The sequence below is a fragment of the Furipterus horrens genome, unplaced genomic scaffold (genome assembly GCF_987537825.1).
Source record: "Furipterus horrens unplaced genomic scaffold, mFurHor1.1.pri manual_scaffold_4, whole genome shotgun sequence".
NCBI lineage: Eukaryota > Metazoa > Chordata > Mammalia > Chiroptera > Furipteridae > Furipterus > Furipterus horrens.
In genome coordinates, this window is record NW_028327174.1 from 149,996,222 (window position 1) to 150,015,721 (window position 19,500).

Consider the following 19,500-nt stretch of genomic DNA (forward strand, 5'->3'; position numbering starts at 1 on the left):
TCTCTTTTAATCCTTCTGATTTATATTAAGGGAGAAAGTCTCAATTGGGGCAAATAAGTCTGTAACATCTAACACTAGCTAACTTCCCTTTTCAATAAACTCCTTCAGATTGTCAATATTAACTATCTAGAATTTAACAACATCATATTAACTTTACCATCTACAAAACCTTCTTTTGTTGGCAAGGGATACCAGTTTTCCAGTTACAGTAATGATACAAAGCTTCCTTTTAAAATTAGTTATTTTTTAGAGGCTGTACCTCTTTATCTCTATATCATGAGTCTTGGACAGAAGGAAAGGCAATATTTTCCTCCTTAGCAGAGGCAGTTGGTAAAGACCTTTTTTAGGGTGATCTTACTTTATCTCAATTTCTGTCCTCCCAGTTGTTTTCTAGACCTAAGATCCATCACAGTGACCTATCCCTTAAATGTTTTTACCTGAAATTTGCTTTCTTAAAAAAAAGACACCTATGTCATGCTGGGCAATTGTTGAGATTATTGTCACTGAATTATTAAGCACTTTAAAGTCCACTAAATCAAAGTCTTATGCAAAAGTAATACATTTTAAATAGCTGTTATTAATAAATGATTAGACTTCAATCCATCTATTCTGGGTTAAATTGTATCCTACCCCGCCCCAACCCCTCTCTACCCTGCCTCCAAAAAATATATGCTGGAGTCCTAACCATCAGCACCTGTGAGGACCTTATTTGGAAATTAGGTCTTTGCAGATATAATCAAGTTAAGATGAGGTCATTAGGGTGTGCCTTATTCCAATATGATTGATATCCTTTTAAAAAGAGGAGGAAGAGACTCTGAGAGGAAACACCCATGTGAAACAGGCAGACTGGAGTGATGCAACCATAGCAAAGGAACATCTGGGGCCACCAGAAGCTGGAAGAGGCAAGGATGGAATCTTCTCTAGAGGCTTACAGAGGGTGGACGGCCCTGCCAACACACCGATTTGGAAGTCTAGCCTCCAGTACTGTGAGACGGAAGATTTCTGTTGTTTTAAACTACCCAGTCTGTGATACTGTGTTATCGCGGTCTAAGAAATGAACACGCTATCCTACATTCCTCATACTGAAACTGAGAAAGCCTTGAGAATAACTTTCTCTTCTCTCATCCACACCTAACTGAACATTGATATAGTCATTCATTTGAAGTGGGAAAAATATGCTGTCTTTGCTCTCTCCTTTTGTGCAGCAGTATTTTTATTTGGGTTTTTTGGGGGGTGGGTGGGTTGGTTTTTTACTTGTTTTTCACAGTCACCCTCATCTCTTACAGGTCAAGCATGAAATAATGTAATAGTCCTAAGACAAACTTCTTTGGCCAGACACTCTAATAATGCTATGAGAATTTTAGCATCATGTGCTTTCCTCTCAGATGCCAATTCAGCTCGTTTACTATTCACAGGAAATGTTCTGGTAGGCAACAACATTAAAAATCATGATGTTTTTAGTAAGAATGATGACTTCGGAAAATTTTTTGAGTAACTACTAATTACTAGAATAGACATGTTTCAAGGCTTGTGAAAGTTTATTCTTGTACATCTTAGCACTATTATCCTTATTAAAGGTTTTTTTCAGTATATTTCTCAAGCAAGCTACTTTATTCTTTTGTTCATCTCACAAGTAAACAATACATACCAATTATGGAAAATTCAAATAATATAGAATATAAAGTATATAAAGTGGAAGTTTCTCTTGATCTTCTTTGCTTAGCCCTCCTGACATCCCAAAGGTAACCACTAATAACTGTCTGGTGTGTAACTTTTCCAACTTTTTCCTAAGCATTTTCCTACATATTTCCTATAGACATAGTTTTGAACTGTATGAACAAAATGGATAATTATATATTTTTTCCTGTTACCATTTTTTCACTTAACACATGTTGGAGATCTCTTATTTCACTATGCATCATGGTCCCTCATTCTTTTTAACTTATACAATGTCCAATAAAATAGATGACTCATAATTTATTAAATAATTCCTCCATTTCTGAGCATTTAGGTTTGTAATTTTCACAATTAAAAACAGTGCTAAATTTAACTATCACTGTACATACATTTCATGGAACAGAGTGGTATTTCCTAGGAAAGATATTTAAGACTCTCTGGGCCAAAGAAAGCATATATTTAAAATTTGGTGGCTATTGCCAAATTGACTTCCAAAAATCTCATAATAGTATATCAGTGCCCATTTCTGTATATGTAATCTCACTAACTCTGGACATTATGAATCTTTAATTTTAGGTAATTTTAATTCCAAATCATACCATTCTAATAGTTCAACAAATATTTATTAAAAACTATGTGACAGGTACTCTGTAAATACTAGACACTTACTAGTGTGTTATGCAACCACTATTATACCTATACTTGCCTCCATTATTTGTCTTTAATACATTTTAAAGTAAATATAACAATATTAGGTTATAAAATTCACTAATCATCTCGATTAAGCAAGTAATTATTCAATCATATTTAGATATTCTTTCGAAATTAGCTGGCCTATACCATTTTCTTATGGGAGAAAGTAATTCCTTTGAGAAAATGCTAGTGAAATACAAAGACCAGAGATTTTTACTAGCTGGGGGACCTTTCTGAACTTGTTTCCTAGTCTCCACAATGAGAATAATAGACCTGCTTACCTTTTAGGACTGACTTTAGGTTATAAAGATATAATGAAGAAAAGACTCAACAAATTCCTAATAATATGAATGATAGGTAACATCATAATATGCAACACACCATTCTTCAAGGGCTTTTATATGAATTAAATCATTTGTGTCTCATAACAACTCGAGGTGGTTACTTCCAATATCTTAGTTTCAAAAGTAAGAAACTGAGGCACCAGAGTATAACTCTCCCAGAGTTTTCCATAAATTCTACCTCCTCAGGACTGAATCCCAGAGGACCTGACTTCAGGGCTAACTCTCCTACCAACCCTACTCCATTATCTCCCGTATAGACAATCAAACAATGAATAATATTTCTTTTATTATTCTTGCATTATAGTAGTCTACCAGATATACATCCCTACATACAGAATGTTAAATATGGTGATTGACGATGACATATTAAATTCTTAGCTTTATATTAACATATAAAGAATTAGGTGACATTATTTATGTAGAACAAAGGCCTGGTATGAGTCTTGTTTGCTGGGACAACTCCCATCTGCTCCTAAGTTGTAGAGCAGTGGTTCTCAAAATGTGGTCTCTGGACCAGAAGTATCAACTACTTGGGAACTTGTTAGAAATGTAACTTCTTGAGCTCCAAATCAGAACTTCTTTATCAAACTCTGGAGGTAAAGCCCAGACACTTGTGTTTTAACGAGGTTTCCAGATGATTCTGATGCGTGCTAAAGTTTAAGAACCACTGTTGAAGAGAATTCGTGTAAAGATGAAGTGAAAAGAAAAGAAATAAACCAAAAAAGCTTAGATTGACTTTTCTAATAAACAGGTGATATAAGGGTTGGGAAAGATGAAACGTATGTAAAGCCCAGATGTAGTACCTGGTTTAGGGATGAACAAAAAGATGAAATCTTTATTTCAAATTGCTGCAGTTCTGTGGAGGGAAAAAAGAGATGGATGGCAAAAGAGAATTTTAAAACATTTTGCTTTATGTTATAAATTGGGCCACTTTCATAGTTAAAAAAAAAAAAACCCTCAAATTTTCTCTTCAATTACTCCTGGCTATTAAACTTGTTTTTATTTGAATGAAGATCTATATAATGCCTAGATCACATAGGAGCCCCTAGATATTATAATACAATAAATGTATTTTTTTCAAAGATTTTTAAAAGATTTTATTTATTTATTTATTTATTTTTAGAAAGAAAGGGAGAAAGGGAGAGAGGGAGAGAAACATGATGTGCAAGAGATACACTGATCGGTTGCCTCTTGCATGCCCCCAACTGCGGACCCAATCCATAACCCAGACATGTGCCCTGACTGGGAATCAAACCAGCAACCTTTGGGTTTGAAGGCTGGCACTCCATCCACTGAGTCACCAGACAGGGCTAATACAATGAATTTAAATCAAATAGCACTGAGTACACTAAATACAAATCAAACAAATTCTAAAATCACAAAATGATGATGCTGAAGATCATTGATTAGATGGAATAATCAATTCTAAATACCATTTTCTAAACATTACAGAGGTTGTAAAGATGATGCAGCTTAAATAACATACTCATTTATTGTCTGGTAGGGTAGGTACCCAAGGATACTTTCGACAGGGAAGGCAGAAAACATATCTGTTTCATTCTCCACTGCATATCCAGTACTAATCAGAGTTTGACACACAGTGATAAAACAGATATTATACAAGTGAATTAATGAATAAGAACAATGGCAGACCAAGATGAGGGGAAGTCACCAAATCCCCTATACTAGTAATACCTCTAAGCTATCAGGAAACAAGTTACCACCTAACTCCTTGGGCAGAGAGGCCTAGATACGAAGGCAACACACCTTAATGGAAGAATTTGAGTTGCAGAAATTTAGCCTGGAGAAAATAAGTATCCAGAGGTATGGTGAGTGATAACTTAGCTCAGCACAGAATGGTTTTGTTCAAGATTTCCTTCCAGCGCAGCCACCCAGCACCTGTGTCAGAGTCAGGAAGGGAATGCAGAGAAAGGGCTGTTATTAAGAGCATGCCAGATAAATTACTTACATATCCAGGGCCTCTGCAGGAAACAGAGAGCTCAAGTCAGGGCTATTTGTGGTTCTGCTATAGAATACAACCAGGAAAGTACCCCACTGGAAGTCCTGGGTCTGAAGTTGTAAAAGTCAGAGTTGCCACTTCAGGAAGCCAACATGGGTCATTACAAGAGACAGAAGAGCAACCACAGTCACAGCCAGGAATTAGGGCAATGACATTCCCTGGGCCCTTTCCCTACCTTCCTATACACACATGGCTTACTCCATCACCTCTTTCAGGTGTGATAAAACTGAAATGGCAATTTCTCCCAGCCCCCAGCACTCCCTTCACATATATTTCATTTATTTATTTGTCTGTCTAACCTCAAGTAGAAAATGAGCTCTATGTCTATTATATTCATACTGTATACCTAGCATCTAGGACAGGGCCAAGTATGTGGTAGGAGCTAACAAATATCTATTAAATGAATAAACTTTTCATTATTTTGCTGTATATTCTATTAGGTAAGTGTTATTATCTCTATTTCACAGACAAGAAATGAAATTCAGCTAAGTTAACTGGCCCAAAATAATATAACCACTAAGTATTAAAGTTGCTATTTGAAGCTATCTCTGTCTCCCCACAAAGGATGTTCTCTTAAAGTAGATGTCATTTGAGCTTTAAAAAAGAGGGTAGTATTGAAACTCTTCTGTAACTTACATCATTTCTTTAAAAACTTACGTTCTGTTTTGTATTTATAATCTCCATATTTACCTCATTCTTGGTCCTACAATAAAAGATTCAGGGCCTGGTCGGGTAGCTTAGTTGGTTACAGCATTATCCCAATGCAAGTTCAAACCCCTTTCAGGGCACATACAAGAAGCAACCAATGAATGCAAAAATAAGTGGAAAAACAAATTAATGTCCCTCACCCTTCTCTCTCTCTCCCTCCCTCCCCCCTCTCCTCTATCTGTTGCTCTCTCTTTGTCTCTCTCTCAAATCAATAAGTATTTTTTTAAAGAAATTTAACATTCATCAGTAATTTTGTTATAGTTTCTCCATTTATGTATGAGGTTCATCCTTCAGTAGTTTCTTCAGAAAGGGTTCAGGAGAACTGGTCTCTAATTAGTTCATATTCAAAAAATTTTTTAAGTTTCCTCTACACAAGTTTGATTACACATAGATTTCTCTACTCTCTTCTAAGGTCATCACTCACCTTCAGAACTATCAACATTTTGCCAATCTTATTGTTTCTACTTACCCCCATGGTTTTCACAAGCTCCAGATAGCATGTAATTTTTTTCTGGTGAAGAGTACACACCTTTAACTGTAAGCTGTGACAGTAATAAAAAGTTGTACTTTCTTTTTTTTTTTTTTTTAAGATTTAATTTATTTTTAGAGAGAGGGGATGGGAGAGAGAAAGAGAGGGAGAGAAACAACAATGTGTGAGAGATACATTGATCAATTGCCTCTCGCAAGCCCCCAGCTAGGGACCTGGCCCGCAACCCAGGCACGTACCCTGACTGGGAATCAAACTGGTGACCTTTCGGTTCACAGGCCCACACTCAACCCACTGAGCCACACCAGTGAGGGCTGTACTTTCTCCATTAATTAGAGATAATTGCTGGTTAATGAGAATGTACAATTTCTTTTCTTCTGAAAAAAGGCAACTAGATGCTGTGTTTCAAAGTGACAGTTCTATTTCAGGAGGAAGTCCTCTAAGCTGAAATAACAAAATGTCAAACTCTCATGCTTCCATGTCTCCATGTATCCATCTAGGCAAAGATAGATGAATTTTCTGAAACTGAAATGACCCCATCTTAGTCTGTTATTCATTAAATTCCCTGATCCCTTGTATCTAACTTTTAACCTGAATCTACAAAACAAAAAACAAAAAAACAGAAAATTTTTGGAGAAAGACCCCCCTACTAGCTAAAAATCGAACAAACAAATTGGTTTTCCTTGAATCCATGACTTGCTTTTATTTTATTTATTTATTTATTTTTTTTGACCTACCAGATCTTCTTTCCTAGAATTCATAGTTCTGGTTCCCATGTAAACAAACCTATCTAGCTTGAACTCAGATTTTATTTATTCTTTGCCTTTGCTTCTTATAGTAAAACAAACACAAAATCTTTCTAGAGGAAAATTAAAACGTAAACCTCTAGTTCAAAACTTTTCCTTAAATCAGCTTCTTTTTAAATAGAAGGCTTATTTTTCCAGAGACCTGTGACATAGTGTGTAGAACCACAAGGAACTTCTTTTTTTGAGTTACCTTTTCTTACCAAACAGTGGTTCTTATCAAGTGTTTTCCTTTCAGGGCACATTTTACTCACTGGTTACAAACTCCTAGAAACAAGGTGTGTGTGTGAGAGTGTGTGTTTGTGTGTGTGTGTGTGTAACCGAAACTCAGAAACTCACCTACAATTGAACTGATTCCTACTCTCATTATAATAGAGTGATATTGTGTGTTCTTGAAAATAAATACATGGCAACTGAGTTATTTTTTAAAGTTTTCATTAGTCTATATATAAAAGTAGAATATTTTTCACACTTGGAAATAATGCTACTTATTCTGCAAGTCAGTAGGTATTCCTTTTGAATTAATCTGCTTACACATTGTCCCCAATGGCAGTTTAGATCATTGTTTTCAAATCTCCCTCTGCCTTATTAACATTTAATGGGAGATATTTCCCCCGTTGCACTACTGTTGGATACAGTCATGTACGTGACCTGCTTTGGTCTATTGAATAATAGCAGACAGGAGTCCAGGCCTTAAATAAGAGGTTTGACTTGGTCTCTTGTGCTTGTTAAGCCACCAGAAAGGGAGAAAAAAAAAGGTGTGCTTCAGGTAGCTACTGAGATTGTGAGGACATGTGGAGCAGGCACGATCCCAACTTGGAGCTTTGAGACAAGTCTAGCTGACCAGCAAAGGAAGCACAGCAATCCTAGCTCATCTACAGACCTGTGAACAAAATAATAAATACTTATTGTTATAAGCCACTGAGTTTGGGGCTGTTTCTCATACTTGGTGTAACAATAGCTGACTAATATAGGCCACATTTTTTGTGTGTTCAGTGGCATACATGTGTGAAAACTGACAGGCAGTGTTATGTCCTCACATTAACTCTCTGTCTCACAGTCTGCAATGCCCAAGAGCTTTGAAGCTCACTGCAACAGCCAGTGTTTCTTGCTACTATCATTAGGACCCAGACAAATTGGAAACACTAGATAATCTTCCATAATGAAGTTGGAGAAGAAGAATTGAGAAAAAGGATCAACCAAAATGTGTAAAAATTCTAGTTTCTGTAAGAGCCTGGTAGAAATAGAAAGAGCACAGAAGAGGTTTGTATTTAACCAAGCAATCTACCTGAGACTCTTCTGGCAGAAGGATCATATAGCCCAGCTTCTGAATTCTCTCTGCCAGCATCTCTTCCCTTTTCCTCCCTTCCATTAGCAACCAGCCACATTAGTATATTTTCCTTCCAGAGCACAGGGTACAGTGAGCAGAGTATTGTAGAGAAGAGGAAAGGGAGTTTATCTGTTAGCATTCTTGCTGATATTTCAAAATCTGCTTCTAGAAAAGCCTCTTTTTTCTCTGTGGTCTCTCTCTGATTTTGTTAAGAGGGGCCGCACAGAAAAAAATAAGAGATTGTATATCTTCCTGAGATATTTATTTTTTTGAGGTTTTTTTCACATTTACATTCTTGTTACATTTCTAATGAGATTATAGTAATAGTTCTATATTTCTTGTAGTCAAGGTTAGTGATGCAGTTCTTGGTAATAGTCCAGAAGAAAATCAATTTATATAGTACTTTTTGGTTAAAAAATGAGGCATTGGGTTATTATCTTAATTATGAAACTCTCCATCTTTCTACCATAAGAATAATTTCAGTGTTTTTCTTTGTATACATGATTTTTTTAATACACTAATATTTTTCATGTGGCTACAAACCACTAAGTCTCAACATTTTTCTGCTCCCATATTAATGACTTACCTAAGATTTTTCCACTACGACCATCTAGATTACACAAAATGTTTTTTTCATAATCACTATTTGTAATGGCAGCCTAATCTCCCATTGAGTGGACGTAATATAATCTAATTAACCATCTCCTATTGATAGATTTTTAGGATGTGACCAATTTTTCACTATTACAAATAACTTTCCTATTACAGACTGCAAACTTGCATCAGATATTTTTAAATCTTTTGATTATTTCCTCAGTACAAATTCCCAGAAGGTTCTACTGGGCCAAAAGATATGTATATTTTTAAATCTCTTGATAGATATTGCTATATTGATTTCTGTTAAGACTTTTATAATACCAATAGTAATATATGAGAGTACTAGTTTGACCCCTTCCTAACAAATATTAAATATTATTATGAGTGTTGATTTATTTTACAACTAAGTGATAGGATATAAAAGTATCTCAGTACCATTTTAATTGTTACTTTTTAAAATTCAAAGTGAAGTGGGGCCCTGGGTGGGTAGCTCAGTTGGTTAGAATGTCATCCTGATACACTAGGGTTGTGGGTTCAATCCTTGGAACAGATACATACAAGAATCAACTAATGAATGCATAAATAAGTAGAATAACAAATCAATGATTCTCTCTCTCTTTCGTTCTCTCTCTCTCAAATCAATAAATTAAAACATTTTTTAAAGTGAAGTGGAAGTAAAATAAGTCAGTCAGAGAAAGACAAGTACCATATGATTTCACTTACATGTGAAATCTAAAGAACAGAATAAACAAACAAAATGAAAAAAATTCATAAAGAGAACAGACTGATGGTTGCCAGACCAGAGAAGACAGGGAGGGATTGGGAGGCTGGGTGAAAAAGGTGAAGGGATTAAGTACAAATTGATAGTCACAAAATAGTCACTGGGCTATACAGTACAGAATAGCAAATACAGTCAATAATATTGTAATAACTGTATCACGCCAGATGGGTACTGGAAGTATCAGGAGAACACTGTAAGTATATGATTTTCTAACCACTGTGCTATATTCCTGAAACTAATACAGCATAACATTGAATATAAACTATAATTTAAAAATAAAATTTTTAAATAAAAAAATAAAAGCAAAGTGGAAATTTGTCCAAGTTGGTCACTAGATGATCTCCTCTTTTTAATATCTATGTACTTTATTGTACCACAAAAGAATAGAAGTAGCTTTCAAGCAGTACTTATCAATAAGAAAACATACTTACTGGAGTTTTTTAAATGTAGGTTACTCTATGAATTTTTATATAAAGCTATTCTCACAAAATGAATCTGTAAGTTGAGAGTATTTTTTAAAAATTTTATTTTAGAGAGAAAAAAACATCGATTTGTTGCTCCATGTATTTATGCATTCATTGGTTGCTTCTTGTATGTGCCCTGACCAGGTACTGAAACCACAATCTTGGTGTATTATGACAACGCTCTAACCAACTGAGCTACCCGACTAGGGCCTCTTTTTTCTTTTTTAAACAGAGCAGTATCAAAATCTTTCTGAAAAAATAATTGATGGAACATTTTACCAGAACTTACCTTGAGCCAAAAGCACAGACTTTATAGAGAGATCTAATCAACTTAGCAAATCAGCCAAAAAACAACAGTACATGACAGGTCAAATTCCATTTGAACAAACACCACACAGACTGAGCAATTCCAGAGGGCAGAAGTAGGACCAAAGAGGGTAAGTTGAAGGGAGACAAAACTTTTTCTAATGATAGGAAGGACGCTCTAACAATTAGCTCAAGCCCAGAATAGACATGGACTGTCCTGTAAAGAAGCTAGTTTCTTATCACCTTGCTCCAGCAAAGATGATCAGGAATAGTTTGGGGTAATGTACGGGGTGTGGGGGCTGGTGGTAAGTGGAATGGATGTACTCAAGTTCCTTCCAGCTCTATTTTCCCTAGCACAGCCTGTGGACCTGGACCTCTTGGTCCTGGAAATAGAGGACTGATTTGTAAGGACAGAGAAAGAGGAAGAACTTATCTTTCTCTTCTTGAGGGTGGAGTTAACCCTACCAGAATTTTGAAATCTTCAGATTTATCTTTGGCATCATTCCACTTCCCTTTTTGTACTTTTGTTTACCATCTCATCCAGGCCTTTCTCTCCCAACAAGACCACTCCTACCGCATTGCTTCTTCCTCTCCAACCATTTCAAATGCCCCATTCTTTGAATACAGGTAACCTCAGCTAGGTATTAAGAGGAAAGCAATCTGTTTAGACCACTTTACTCTAAAATGCAAATGACTAGTAGCCCTATGGACTTTCCAGATAGATATGAGTTTTCAAAACAAGATGTTTCTAAAACCAATGGCAACTGACAACATGTGGTAAATTGAACTCCAATTTAATAGCCCTTTTAGAGTTTAAGTCCAAGTTCCATTACTTACTGTCTGGTGAACCTGAAGAAATTACTAAGCTAAACTGTGCTTCAATACTCTAATCTGTAAATGAGAAAGATGTATTATTAAACAACAAAAAAAAGTATATAACCTGCCTAGCATAATGCTTGACACACAGATCTTAGTAAACGTTAAGTTATTATTCTCTCTTCTGCAGTCCTTCACGCAAAGGTACAATCGTGAATTTCCTGCTCTCTTCATTTCTCCATTTCGAAGCCCATAACCCATCTTTCTTGGGCTGGAAGGTGAGAACTTGAGTCAAAGCCTGAGCAGCTGAGAGCTCTATGTAAAAGGAGGGCCTCCTCAAGTTCAGCTGACTTTACTACCTTTTCTATTACTTATTTTCTGTGATTACATTTTTTACATTTTTCCCTTTTCTTTGTGTTTATTTTGTTATTCTTGCTTGGTTCTTTGGACTGGGGTGCTAAATTTTTATTTGAAAGTTTGCTTAATTTTCAGTATTCCTTATTTTCTAACACATATAGGTTTCCTTCTAAGCAGCATGTTATCTATAAACCACAGATTTTGAAAAGTAATGCTTCTGTGTCCACTCATCTTTACATGTTTTGTAAATTCTATTTGCTTTTTCCTTAACCCACATTATTTAGTAATTGTTATTAATTGTTTTAAATGTATGACTTCGGTTGGTATTCTTATTGACTTGGGATTCATAAATAGTCTTGCTGTCTCTATATTCTCATGATAAATAAATGTAGCACTTTAGGCTTCAGAAGACTAGAAGCCACCCCAGCTGGTGTGGCTCAGTGGATTGAGTGCCAGCCTGTGAACTGAAAGGTTGCCAGTTCAATTCCCTGTCAGGGCACATGCCTGGATTGTGGGCCAGGTTCCCAGTTGGGGGCATATACAAGAGGCAACAGATTCATCTATTTCTTACACATTGCTGTTTCTTTCCTTCTCTTTCTCCCCCCCAGCCCCCTTTCTCTAAAAATAAATTAAATTAAAAAAAAAAAAAAAAAAAGACTAGAAGCCATTGGGTGACTCCATTCTTTATCTCCTCTCTATTTATATCTCTACAAATGAAGCTAACACTCCAAAATTGATATTAAGTGCAGGTGAGCTATAAATGAAAGGATAGTTTATTAAATGTGTTTAAAAATAACAGTATAGTGCTTTCAGTAAACAATAGCAACAAGTATTCATTTAGGTGATATTCTGCTATAACAAATCAACTGTGTTCTGTCTGATGGAACCTGTGATTATAACAAAAGTAAACTAAATGAGAAAAATTTAAATTATTTTTTGTTTTGTGTAATGCAACATCTTTGCAAATGTAAGACATTGTTTTCACATGTGAAGCTAAAATTTGGCAGTGGCTTAGTGGTTTAAGTCAGGGAAGTTTAATTATGTAACTGTTGTTATTTTTATAGCCACACTTGGGAGTTCTTTAATGGTTATAACATTGCCTTATTGTAATGAGATAGCAGAGCTGACATCCTCCCAAACTGAGCTAGTTGTTTGCTTATTTAATGACGTATCTATTTCTCACAGGTACTGGAGACCAAGTTAGTAGCTGTATTAACGTTAAAATTAAGGGACTATAATCCGCCCTTACATTTGGGTCGTATAGGGTGACCAAATACCCTGGTTTGCCCAACACTGGGGATTCTCTGAGATACAGAAATTTCAGTCCTAAAATGGGGATAGCCCTGGACAAACCAAGACAGTTGGTCACCTTACCTATTTCCCAACAGTAAGTCACAGCATTATCCAGGGTTGATATTGCAAGCAGGCAGACTAAGCTAACTCACTGACTTTGTATGATTTAAGGGCTACCAGAATGGCTATTCTGTCTCTCAAATTACCCAGACTCTAATAGCACTATCTGCTTTCCTGACCTGCAGTTCCCATCATTAGAGTAATTCCTTAAGTTATTTTTCTTTTCAGCTAGAATTAGACATCAAAGACCCAGGCATTATCTTTAGAAGGCCTTTGTTTCAAAGCTCAAATCTGGAAAGGAAGCCCCTTTTAGTTCAAGCTCCATTGCATCTCACAGCCCAAAGAATCCTTTGAAAAGCATTAAAGACCACTCTGGTGAGGGTGACACAAAATTAATGAGAGGTTTTCCTCTGCCCCCAGCTGCTGCTTTCCTGCACCCCCTACTGTGGAGCTCCTGCAAGTAAGAAAGTTTCACCAGAGGGGTGAGAGAATCCATTTGGTCTTTCAACAAACATTTGTTGAAAGAGTTTATTATGTGCAAGGCACATTTGGGCTACTGAGAGAATTGAGATGTCTTTTCTACCCACAGGACCCTCTCATGCAGGTGGGAGAGAGATAGAAACACACCTAATGAGAGCTAGAAGGGGGATCTCTATGTGAAGATACCCGAGAGAAGTCAGGGCTTGCAGAGCAGGCATGGTGAACACAGAATTTAGGCCCACACAACACCTGTGCTCCATGCTCCCCCCCCAAAAAAGGGCTGAGAGACAAAGCCAGGTCCAAAATGCAAAATTCTCCCCACTTCACTAATTTCCCTCTGAAACTGAGTTTTGAAATCAAAATATTTTCTTTGCTACTAGAAAAGAAACCCTAAACATAAAAATGGAAAGAAAAAAATATATAGTTCTATAAAAAATATATAAATAACTAAATTTAATAGTACAAATTACTTATGTAATTCTAAGAGGACTACAAACTCAATTAAAAATTTCTTTACTGGGAAAATAATGATTCGAAAACCCAAGTAAATGGAGATTGACTTTTTTTTTAAGTTACTTAGCTGTTATCTCTTTGTTTCATTTCCCAGAAATAAAAACTGTTTCCATTCCATTATTTCCACTTCCCAAAATACATTACACACTAACTCAGCAATTTTCAACCTTTTTCATCTCATGGTACACATAAATTAATTTCTGATCTGACAAAAATTAGGTATAAGTTTGATTCAGTCACATCAGATGGCTATTGTTGTATTGGCTGTTGTCATTTTTAAATTTGACAATCTAAGGGAAACAGGTCAGTGCCTCTGACTAAACAAACAGTCAGGTATTGCGTGTTTTAAAAACTCTTGTGGCACACAGGTTGAAAATCACCGCACTAACTGAATTATCTTTCATGTTCTGACTCACAATGAAAGCTTTAAACCCACATTCCATCTCCTGATCTTTACACATCAGAAATTTAACAAATTTAACTTACAGAGTCTAAGTTTGCTCCAACTTATTTCAACAAGACAACCTAGCACCTTCTTCAGAAAACACTACAAATTTTCAGGGAGGCTATGGAGATTAACATATTTTACATTACCCACATTCATATTATCATTGGACTAAACAAGGCTCATCAAAGTTCAGCAGTGAAATGGAATTCTTAGGTTGTCAAAAGAATGTCTCAAGGAAGTTGTGGATCCTTCCCTAAAACTCTTGGTCAGACACTCTTGATGTGTTTACTTAGACTAGGACAACCCAGTACAAGATGAACTGAATGGAGTCACGCTTTAGTTAGAGGTACTAAGGGGCCTCTAAGGTCCCTTCCATGAAAGTTAAAAAAATAACAACGGGGAGCATTTGAGAGTGTGCTCCCTAGCATATGCCATCAGTTTAGCTCAAATAAACTTTTATAAAACTTCAAAAAAAAGGGAGAGATGTCACCAGGAAGTCTTTTACAGTGGAATGGAGGTGAATAGATACTTTTGGATTGTAGCACTGTTTACTAGCTATGTAACCATGAGCAAGTTATTCAATATCACTAATCCTATGCTACATTAGTAAAAGGGGACATTACTAGCATTTTTCTTATATATAAAATTGCTGTGAGGATCATGGGAGGTGATTATGTAAAATTATTAAAAGGCACAGAGGAAGTATTTGAGCTTGAGTCTTCCATTTACCCCTTCATAGACTCTCTGCTCTTCTCCACCCTCCCTGTGACTGGGAGGCTGGCCTGTGTGGCTTCTGCTTGGATTTGGTCACCTGAGGTCTCCTACAGAGCAGAGGGAGGAAGGAGAGTGAAGGTGAGATATATATCATCCAGCTCACTACCTAGAGGGTCACTGTTGAGGTTCTTGCCAGGTGGCCACAAGGCCTATGAAGTGGCCCTGTCCACACAGCTTTTAGGCCTAAATGAGGTAATGAGCCTGCATTGGGATATTATACTCCCTCTTGGTTTCCTACACACTAGCCACAGCATCGTAAATAGTCTCCTTGAATTACCCACTTGGTGCACTACATGATAAACTAACCAGTGAAGCACAGCAGCAACCACAGCAGCAGCTTCAGTGATTGTGACTATTTGGAGTATAAGGTTAAGTACCAAATGAATTATACAGATATTGAAGAATACATACTGTAACGCAAATAAATTCCTCCACCTTCAGAAGGCAGCTGGAATAACCCAAACACAGGCCACTCACTACTTCTCAGACCTTTTCACAATGTGCCTAAGGGATAGCTTTCTCTTTGAAGAATCACCTGCCATTAGGGTTGCCTGATTTAGAAAACAACAACAAAAAAAAAATGAGTAATTTTTAGTGTAAGCACTTCACAAACATTGATGCTGCTTCCCTGAAGTCTGTTCATTGTTTATCTGAAATTCAAATTTAACTGGGCATCCAGTGTTTTATTTGGCAACTGTACATGCCATGAAAAGATTTGGACCCTTCCATTCATTGTTTCATTTCTTTCTTGTTTTTTTTTTCTTAATGAATGAGAGTTTTATTGTAAAATGTCTTAATTTTTTCTATACGAATTTTCAGAAAAGGTTCATAAAAAATAAAAAACAATAGCCAAAACAACTGGCATCAAGTACTGATTGTCACCAATACTCATTCTTCCTTTCAGAGCTCAAATCCCTTTCCTCTTTTTTCTTAAATTGAATTTATTGGGGCCCATTGGTTAATACAATTATATAGGTTTTGAGTGTATAATTCTGTAATACATTAGCTGTACATTGTATTGTGTGTTCACTATCCAATGCCTAGTTTCCTTCCATCACCATTTATCTCCCATATACCCACTCCCAAAGCCCCTTTCCCCCTGGTAATCACCACATTATTGTCTGTGCCTGTTACTTTTTTATTTTTTGGCTTAATCCCTTCATATATGTCACCCAGCCCCCCAAATCCCCTTCCCTTCTGAGAGCTGTCAGTCTGTTCTCTGTATCTATGAGTCTGTCTCTTTTTTGTTTATTTTCTTCATTACATTCCAGTGTAAGTGAAATCATATGGTGTTTGTCTTTCTCTGACTGGCTTATGTCACGTAGCATAATACCTACCAAGTCCATCCATGCTGTTGCAAAAGGTAAGATTTCCTTCTTTTTTCTGGCTGACTAGTATTCTGTTATGTAAATGCACCACAGCTTTTTTATCCACTCTCCTATGATGGGCATTTGGGTTGCTTCCAAATTTTGGCTATTGTAAATAGCACTGCAATGAACACAGTGGTCAATATATTCTTTCAAGTCAGTGTTTCAGGTTCTTCAGATATAGTCCAGGAAGTGGAATCACTGGGACATAAGGCAGTTCCGTTTTTTAATTTTTGAGGAAACTTCATACTGTTTCTTAAATATACATTTCAGAACATTCTTGCCTTTACAACTGAGTGAGAAAGTCAGGCTTCGTGATTATCCAGTACTTCCCCATGGGAAAATATATTCACTATCAACAGAGTGCAAAAGTGATGAGGAGATAGGCCAACACTGGGTCACATTCTGTTCTAGACACACCAGTTGAGTCTACCCTTCCCTCCAGCCCTTTCAAGCTCAACTGCCCTAAACGCTGCCCCTCTGCCCAAGGAGACCATGCAGACCACAGCTGATTAGACCAGGAGAAGGACCACTGCCTGACAGTGACTGACATTTACCTGGTATAGAAAGTTGAACTGAACTAATTGGATTTCTGGTACTTCAGCTGCAGGGGCCAAAAGCCTTATGGAAGCTTCACGAGCTTTGTAAAACTGAATTTGTAAGAAGCAGAAGTTGAGGTAAAAGATAAATAGTCATCGAAAGAAAGAATACAACTATCTCAATAAATAACAGAAAGAGGCAGACATACAAAGAGTAGCTAGGATCCATTAATGGTGGAACACCAGAGGAAAACTCCATTCACTCAAGAGAGAGATCTCTAGAGCCTCATCTCAGGATGCTGACCAACCTCTGACACCTGTCTCCCTAAAGCCCAGTTATTTTGCTTTCTCTTGCATGGTGAAGGATGCAACCTCCCTTGTATCCTTGAAATACCCTCCTTCTTACTTCAAGTAATTCAAATGAGTCTTGTTGTGAATAAAAACCCAAACGACCACACTGCTCCTGCACCACACTGCTCCTGCACCACACTGCTGGGCAGTTTCCAGCCTTGAAGAAATTCACATGCAACCTCAGTCTCATGGAGGTTTAGGACCCTGCTTGCAGGCTTGAGGTAAAGGGAGTAATCTATTCTCTTGGGACCCTGACTTCTAGGGCTTTCTAATGGGAACCCCTTGAGGAGAGTGAGTCAACACTACTCTTCTTGCTTGCCTCGGATTCCTATTTCTCCATTCTTTGCTAAAAGTAGGGCTGGTAGTGCTGCAGCTGTGGTTGTGCCACCTGCAAAGCAGAAACCATTGCAGCCACTTAACCTAGCCCATCAGAGAAACTATAGTCAGCAAATATTAACTACAAAAAGAATCAGATGGTTACTGTTTAAAAAAACAAACAAACAGAAACAATAGCAAATGTTGGAGAGGTTGCTGGTGGATTGTAAAATGGTGGAGCCACTGTGAAAAACAGTATGGCGGTTCCTCAAAAAGTTAAACAAAGAATTACAGCATATTATTTGGCAATGCCATTCCTGGTTATATACTCAAAAGAACTGAAAGCAGGTAGTTAAACAGATACTTGTACACCAATGTTCATAGCTGCATTGTTTACAATAGCCAAAGGTGGGAAAAATCCAAACATCCATCAACAGATGAATAGATAAATAAAAGGTGGTATATCCATACAATACAATAAAGGAATAAAATTTTGATACATAAATGCTACAATATGGATTAATTTTGAAAACAGTATATGCTAAGTGAAATGAGCCAAACACAAGGGCCACATATTATATAATTCCATTTATATGAAATATTCCAGAATAAGTAAACACAGCGAAAGCAATCTAATAGGGGTTAGGGGGCAATGGGGAGTAACTGCTTATAAGTATGCAGTTTCTGTTTAAGATGATAAAAAAAAGTTCTGGAAGTAGATCGTTGTGACAGTTATACCACTTTGAAAGTAGTTAGTACCATTGAATTGGCACTAAAATGGTTAGATAGTAAGCTTTATATTATGTTTTTACCATCACTTAAAAAAATCAGGATGTCTGAGTTCAGGGTTTCAGTGGATTTCCATAAGCCACTGAGCTAGTTCTAAGGTAGCAGGTACTGCTGCACATTAGAACGACAGTTATACCGTGGTATTTGTCAGCTTCACAACTCAAACCCTGTACTTGTCTAATTTTGATGAATAAAAAAATGTTTCAGCACTTGGCACTTGCTCAGGACTCACTGCACTTGCTAGAACTTGAATGAGTCATGTTGCTGTCCCAAAAGAGAAAATGCTTCATCAGTCATCGCTTGCTCCTTACTTACTGGTTTCAGCACGTGTCATAAGTTCCAGAATGAACTAATGATGAGTACCAAGGTACCTCTGTATCTGAGGAGCTTTTAAAATGCTTGATGTCGGGACCACATTTCAGACTTAACTCAGAAAGAATCTCTGGAAGTGTGCATCATTAATTTTTAAGATCCCCCAGTTTATTCTGATATGCAGTGAAGTTTGAGAATAGTGCTCCAAGACAATTTGCTTCTCAAACTTTAATGTGCATACAAATAACCTGGGCATCCTCTTAAAACACAGATTCTGACTGGCAGATCTGTGGTGGAGTCCAACCATTTCTAACAAGCTCCCAGGAGATACTAGAGTCACAGGTCTGTGGACCAACTTTGAACATCCTGGCCAGCTGTGTATCTATTGTCCTTTTTTTTTTTTCTTTTAAATTATATTTTATTAATTATGCTGTTACAGTTGTCCCAATGCCCGCCCCCCCACTCCCTCAGGCAATCCCCACCCCTCTTTTCATGTCCATGGCCATGTGTACAGGTTCTTTGGCTACTCCATTTCCTGTAGTGTTTTTTACATCCCATGGCTATTCTGTGACTACTTATTTGTACTTCTTAATCCCCTCGTCCCTTCACCTATTCCTCCAAACACCCCTCCCATCTGGCAAAAATCAAAATGCTCTCTGTATCATAATTCTGTCTCTGTTCTTGTTTGCTTAGTTTGTTTTTAGATTCAATTGTTGATAAATATATGTTTACTGCCATTTTCTTTTTCACAGTTTTGATCTTTTTCTAAAATAAGTCCCTTTAATGTTTCCTATAATAATTGTTTAGTGATGATGAACTCCTTTAATTTTGGTTGGGGTTTTTTGTTTGTTTTTGTTTTTGTTTTTTTGTTTTTGG

The 19,500-nt window shown here is 36.8% G+C and overlaps 1 protein-coding gene across 1 annotated transcript in view; it reads right to left on the minus strand.

The window, feature by feature from the left end:
- The window catches only part of JAK2 (Janus kinase 2), a 173,386-nt gene that overhangs the window by 103,661 nt on the left and 50,225 nt on the right, over positions 1-19,500 (minus strand). The window lies entirely within an intron of this gene.